The 7,845-nt window shown below is 36.6% G+C and overlaps 1 pseudogene; it reads left to right on the forward strand.

Annotated features, from left to right (window-relative positions):
* Window positions 1-6,537: 6,537 nt before the first annotated feature.
* LOC124082244 (oxysterol-binding protein-related protein 9-like) lies at window positions 6,538-7,463 on the forward strand (annotated as a pseudogene).
* The last annotated feature ends 382 nt before the right edge of the window (window positions 7,464-7,845 follow it).

The following is a 7,845-nucleotide window of genomic DNA, read 5'->3' on the forward strand; positions in this document are numbered from 1 at the left end:
TGGTTTGATTACATAATAATTTACAATAACTAATCCTCATGAAGAACACCAGAAAACTAAAATATAATTCCAGATTCAGAGAAATTTATAAATATGTAATCATAAGTTTAAAAACTAAATATTAGTAAACAAGAAAGCTAACCCATTGATGAGCAAAATATGTAAGCAGTTCATTTGAAACGAGATGAAATTTCCTAGAATTAAAAGAATGTAACTGAAAACATAATAAGATAGCATTTCAAACTAAGATTAATAAAAATTCAGAGAAATTACAGCACTTTTATTCTGCTAAAGAAATTATAAGCGCATTCAACTACTTTAGATATAAATATGTTAATTTCTAAAAAATTTAAAGATGCTCATACAATGCATGTTATACAGCCACATATATGTGCACACAGAGAAATAGACTACATTGCTTTGGTCAGTTATTTTTTTGTTGTTGTTATTGCGTTGTTGCTGTGACTCAAAGATCTGACAACAATTAGAGGAGGAAGAGTTTATTTGGGGGCTCTTGGTTTCAGAGGTTTCAGCCATAGACAGTAGATTCCCTTCCTTAGGGTCTAAGGTGATGTGGAACATAATTGTGGAAATGTGTGGTGGAGAGAAGCAGCTTGGAATGTGGCACCAGGAAGCAGAAAGAGAGACTCAGCTCTCTAGGAACAAAATATATATCCTAAAGGTACACACTCAGAGACCCACCTCCCCTAGCCATATCTACCTTGCCTACAGTTGCACCCACTTAACCCCTATCAGGGGATTAATGGACTGATTAATTTAAGGCTTCTATAACCCAATCATTTCTTTTTTTTTAAATTTTTTTTTATTGGTTGTTCAAAACTGCTAAGAGCCACAGCCAAGTAATATGATGCATGGCATTTTTGGTTGAAAGGTGATGCCAGCAAGCCATTGAGATGATATGATTATGTTAAGATTTGCATTCATATGGATATTAGACTCCTGCTGTCCACCTCAGCCTGCTATGGGACTCCTGGAGAGTTCCCATTGGTTGGGGAAGTGCGGTAGGAGGGAATTCCAGAGGAGGAACTTCCTCTTGGGTTCTGGGGATCCAGGAGAACACCGTGTGCCTCGATTGGCAATCTTCCCGGGAACTTACGGGGCATTGGCGGCAGTTTCAAAAAATAAAGTTTGTTCCTGCTTGAGTGGCTGGCGATTTTGTGCCCAGCCAGACTGCGGCACAAAACATTACAAAGCTCTTGATATATCATATTTCATACATTAGATTCAAGTTGGTTTCATTGTTGAACTTTATTGCATTGTTTCACACATGAGCTTTTAGGGAACTCCTCATGTCTAAAACATAATATACACTGTTTGTATCAGTATTTATTTTAACACCCAAAACAGGATATGCCAGTAAGAAGGAAGGGGAAAAGAGAATTTTTAAAAAAATTAAAATTTTAATTGCAATTTTATTTTTTAGAAAAATGGATGAACTTTGGAAGCAAGATGGCAAAATAGGAGGTCATAGGGTTCATTACCTTCCTCATAGATAGTACAAATAGAAATTACAGATGGAACACCTTCATGAAAACCTCAACACTCAGGAATAAGACTGAAACAATTGAGTAAACTAAAGAACCAAACAAAATTGCAAAATAAAAAGTTAAGAGAAAAGGTATCTTTGACTATGGTGCCCTTTATTCTTCCCCAAGTTGGCACAGGCAAAAGGACTATCTTCTCATGCTTTCTGCAGTGGAAAGAATGAATCAGAAGTAGACATCTAGCTTCATTAGAATTCTTCAGATGCTTTCCAGAAAAACTCATTCTGGTATTACCTCATGGGAAACACAGTGAATAATAGCATTAATAGACCACCTGAAAGGGGGCTGGGGTTGTAGTTTAGCGGTAGAGTGCTCATCTAGCATGTGGGAGGCCCTGGGTTTGATCCTTAGCACCCCATATAAATAAATAAATAAATACACAACCTGAAGTCAGGAAGAAAAAAAGTAACAAGTCAGAACTCATAGTGACTGTTGCACAGATAATGGTGATGACTGTGTATGTGCCAGGAATGACACCAATCGCAGTTACTAACCAATAATATAGCCAACCCACAATGCCCTGGCCACTTCTGTTTGCTTCAAGAAGTGATAGGACCTTTTCTACCTGGCTTTAACACCTAAAAACCAGTATCCTGGCCCAGCTTCAGACTGTAGCCCAAGGTCCCATATAGGGATGAGGACAACCACCACAGGGCATTTCAGCAAAGAGCAAAGTCTAGTTCTGCCACAAATTGGAGTTTAAATACTACTTGTCTCAGCCTTAAATCCCACCTCAAGGTCCTACATAGGAAAAAAGGCCAACTTTAACTGTTCATGTCTACTGGATATAACAACTGGTCCTGTCCATCTGAACAAGTGACTATGCCCAGTCTTTGAGCCACAGTACTACTTGATCAAAAAAAAATATGTTATTAGGCATGGCCTGCTCAACAGTGATGGCAGTATTCAGTCAGAAGCTCTGTCTGATTGTAGAGCTTATCTCATAATCTTGTCTAATAGTAAAACTCAACTAACAGTCCCTTGATAATTAAAGCAAAGCCAAATAACCATCTAGAGAACAACAACAACAACAAAACTCTGCATGCCTGTGGTCTTTGCCAGCAAGCTGGTCCATCCCAAATCATAGGGAAGGTTTATCTCTGACAAATAACTTGATAAAAATCCAGAAGAGATGAATAACTCCTCAAATGTATCTAAACCAATGTAATGGCATCAGGAAATCATGACACCTACAAGAGAAACTAGCAAAGCTGAAAAATAGAGGCTGGGGAGGTGGAGTTCTATGAAATGACAGCAAAAAAATTAATTAAAAAATAATTATAATCCCCTTAAAGAAGATAACAACAAAAACATAAAGATTAAAATATTAAATGAAATTTGGAAAGTAATACATGGACAAAGGGGACATTGTGGCAAAGAAAATGAAACAATGAAATAGAACAGAATCCCAGAGTTAAAAGAGTAAAATGATTTCAATTAAAAAATGCAATCAAAACTTCAAATCAGAGATCCCCCGACACCAGCCTGCATGAGACCTAGGCTCACAGTAAGCCTGAGTCCATTCCTCCACCTCCAGATAACCACCTGAGCCCAGCCTCTGGCACAGGACTACCCCTTCTGACCAGCAGACTACGGAGAGAGGTCAATCCCAGTGGCCCAGATCCCTGCAACTGGCCTGTGAGGGTCCCAGGCTCACAGTAGGCCCTGGTCCATCCCTCCACCAGCAGGGCAGATACATGCTGGAGCCCAGCCTCTGGAACAGGACTGCATCTTCCAACCAGCAGACTACCTACAGCATGAGCCCAGGCCCAGCCTAGATCCACCCACACCCACTTGCACAGGACCCAGGTTCAGGGTAGGTCTGAGTCCCCCCACCCGCAACTGGGAGCCCAAGCCTAACCCACTTCTAACTTGGGACACTGGAGTCATTAACATAGCCTTCCACATGCAGTAGCCCCTAACTTTTTGACAGCAGACACTGCCTAGCAGGCATCCCTAAGATAGTGTGAGGCCCACCCTTTCAGCTCCATCTCTGTAAGACATTGCTTTCATCTTGGGGCACTTGAAATATTATCTTGAATTATCTCGGCTATTGCCACCCCACCTTTAGTTGCAGTAGCATACATTGTGGGACACCAGCAGGGTCTGGAATCCCAACATCAAGGTGAGGTACAGACAATCTGCATGAGTACTATAAGAATATAGTGTAGAAACTGTAATATCGCAGATCCACACTGCAAGAAAGAAGACACACAGGCAACATGTAAAAACAAGGGAGGAAAGTGCTCCAAACAAACCAGGACACTATAATAAAAGAACTCATGGACAGTGAAGTTAATGAAATGTCAGAGAAGGAGTTTAGAAAGTTCATAATTAAAAGGATCTGTGAATTAAAGAATGACCTAAATGAGCAAATACAGGCAAAAATTGATCACTCCAACAAAGAGATAAGAGAGCAAATACAGGTATCAAAAGATTACTTCAAGTAAGAGATAGAGACTTGGGATAAAAAAAAAAAAAAACAAAAAAAAAAACAGAAATCCTTGAAATGAAAAATACAATAAACCAAAAAAAAAAAAAAAAAAAAAAAAACTCAATAGAAAGCATAACCAACAGACTAGATCACTTGTAAGAAAGAATGTCAGATGATGAAGACTAAATATACAATTTGAAAAATAAAGTTGATCACACAATGAAGATAGTAAGAAACCATGAACAGAACATCCAAGAATTATGGGACAATGTCAAAAGACCAAATCTAAGAGTTATTGGGATAGAGTGAGCCACAGTTTTAAACCCAAGGAATGCACAGTCTCTTCAATGAGATAATATCAGTAAATTTCCCAAGCATAAATAAAGAATTGGAAAATCAAATATGAGGCTTACAGGACACCAAGTGAACAAAATTGCAACAGATCTATACCAAGGCACATTATAATGAAATTGCCTACCATAGAGAATACAAAAAGGATAGAAGCTTAAAAGCTGCAAGAGAGAAGAATCAGATTACATATAGAGGGAGACCAATTTGTATCTCAGCAGATTTTTCAACCCAGACCCTCAAAGCCAGGAGATCATGGAACAACATACACCAAGCTCTGAAAGAAAATGGATGCCATTCAAGAATCTTATATCCAGCAAAACTAAGCTTTAGATTTGATGATGAAATAAAAACCTTCCATGATAAACAAAAGTTAAAAGAATTTACAACTAGAAAGCCTGCAGTGTAGAACTTCCTCAGCAAAATATTCCACGAAGAGAAAATGAAAAACATTGATGAAAATCAGCAGAGGGAGGTATTACATTAAAGGAAAATCTAATCAAAGGACAAACCATGTCACATAAAATACCAAAAATAAACAAAAATAGCTGGGGATACAAGTCATGTCTCAATAAACCCTGAATGTTAATGGCCTAAACTCACCAATCAAAAGACATAGACTAGCAGACTGGATTTTTTTTAAAAGACCCAACAATTTGCTGTCTCCAAGAGACTGAAGGTGAAGGTGAAGGGTTGAGAGAAATCATACCACACATATGGATTGTGGAAGCAACCAGGGGTTTCCATCCTCATATCAAATAAAGTAGACTTCAAACTAAAGTCAATCAAAAAGGATTAAGAAAGACACTACATACTTCTCAAGGGAACCATACACCAACAAGGCTTAACAATTATAAATATATATGCCTCAAACTATGGAGCATCTATGTTCATCAAACAAACTATTCTCAAGTTCAAGAGTCAAATAGACCACAACACAATAATTTTGGGAGACTTTAACACGCCTCTTTCATCACTAGATAGATCTTCCAAACAAAAGCTGAACAAAAAAACTATAAAACACAATAATACAATCAATAATTGAAATTTAACTGACATATATAGAATATTTCATCCTTCAATGAGGGGATAACTTTCTTCTCACCAACACATGGATCTTTATCCAAAATAGAATATATATTATGCCACAAAGCAACTCTTAGCAAATATAAAAAATGTCTAGATACTACTCTGCATTCTATCAGATCATAATGGAATGAAATTAGAAGTCAATGACAAAATAAAAAATAAAAGCTACTCCAACACCTGGAAACTAAATAATATGCTACTGAATAAACAATGGGTTACAGAAGACATCAAGGAGGATATTAAAAAAATATTGAGAGGTGAATGAGAACACAGATAAAACATCAAAAGCTCTGGAACACTACAAAAGCAATTATAAGAGAAAAGTTTTTTGCATGGAGTTCATTCCTTTAAAGAAGAAAAAGTCAACAAATAAATGACTGAACATTACATCTCAAAGCCTTAGAAAAAAGAAGAACAAATCTACACCAAAAGCAGTAGAAGACAGGAAATAATTAAAATCTGAGCTAAAATCAATAAAATTGAAACAAAAGAAACAATTGAAAATATTGACAGAACAAAAAGTTGGCTCTTTGAAAAAACAAATAAAATTGACAGACCCTTAGCCATGCTTAAGAAGGGAAGGAGAGAGAATACTCAAATTACTAATGTATGTGATGAAAAAAGAAATATCACGACAGACACAAGAGGAATACAAAAGATAATTAGAAATTATTTTGAAAACTTGCACTCCAATAAAATAGAAAATATTGAAGGCATTGACAAATTTCTAAAGTCATATAATTTGCCCAAATTGAATCAGGATTATATACACAATTTAAACAGATCAATTTTAAGCAATGAAATAGAAGATGCCATCAGAAATCTACAAAATAAGAAAAGCCCAGGACTGGATTAATACATAGCCGATTTCTTAAAGAAGAACTAATACCAATACTCTTCAATTTATTCCAGGAAATAGAAAAAGAGGCAGCACTTCCAAAGTCATTCTATGAGGCCAATATCACCCTGATTCCAAAGCCAGGAAAAGACACATCAAAAAAAGAAGATTTCAGACCAATCTCTAAAGAACATAGATGCAAAAATTCTCAATAAAATTTTTAGCAAATCGAATACAAAAACATATCAAAAAGGTCATGCACCATGATCAAGGGGGATTCACCACCTAGTAGCAGTCTAACTTGTTGTCTTGTCTTCAAATACAGTCCCAGAGTTTTCTTACTCTAGCACTGAAGATGAATTCTATGATGCTGATGAATTCCTTCAGAGCAGCTTATCCCAAAATTCTTCTGTATCTGTCTCAGTCTTGACACACAGCAGCTCAGGAAATAGACTAAAACACCCAGATACCACAGAGTCACTAAATTCTTCTATGTCCAATGGGACAAATAATGCTGACCTTTTTGATTCACCTGACTATAGATGATGACAGAGAAGCAGGATCAGTGAAGGAGTACATGCACCTCTTGTCACAGGTTAGGCTCAGAATAGATCTTACTAAGGTAGTTCTTCCAACATTTATTCTCAAAAATTCTCTTTTAGAAATACATGCAGAATTTTTTGCACATCTGGGCCTGTTTGTGAGCATTAGTGACCGGAAAGATCCCAGGGATTGAATGGTTCAGGTTGTGAAATGGTACCTCTTAGTCTTTCATGAGGAAAGGAAAGGATTTGTTGCAAAAATGTCATACAACCTCATTTTGGGTGAGATCTTTCAGTGTTACCGGACATTAGCAAATTACACTGAAGAGAACAAAGAGCTGGTTTCAGAAGGACCTGTTTCCTGGGTTTCTAAAAACATTGTAACTTTCATAGCTCAATAGGTTTCCCATCTTCCACCCATTTTGGCACTTTATTCTGAATGTTTTAACAAGAAAATTCAATTTAAAGCTCATATTTGCACTAAATCAAATTTTCTTGGGATGTCAATTGGGGTGCACAACACAGGGCAAGGCTATGTCTTACACCTAAACTGTAATGATCATTATATTTTAATAAAAATAATAAGTATTGATGAAAAGGTGGATAAAGATGGATCCTTGCATACTGTTGGTAGGAATCTAAATTAGTATAACCATTATGGAAAAATTACGGAAGTTCCACAAAAATTAAAAAAAAAAAAACACCAGCAATCCCAAAACTGTGTCCATATGCAAAGGTGATGAAATCAGAATGCCAAAGACATCTATGCTTCCATGCTTATTGTGGCACTAGTCACCATAACCAAAATAAGGATTCAATGTAAGTATATAACAACAGATGAATGGATGAACAAAATGTGGTAAATACACATTATAGAATGATATCCAGCCATAACAAAGCATGAAATTCTATCATTTGTAGCAGCATGGATGAGTCTGGAAGACATTATTTTAAGTGAAATAAGCCATGCTCATAAAGACAAATACTGTAATCTTACTCATATATGTGATTATCAGAGTCTGGGGAAGA

The sequence above is a fragment of the Marmota monax genome, unplaced genomic scaffold, assembly GCF_021218885.2.
Source record: "Marmota monax isolate L192 unplaced genomic scaffold, Marmota_monax_Labrador192_F-V1.1 WCK01_AAM20220418_F8-fsc00132, whole genome shotgun sequence".
Classification (NCBI taxonomy): domain Eukaryota; kingdom Metazoa; phylum Chordata; class Mammalia; order Rodentia; family Sciuridae; genus Marmota; species Marmota monax.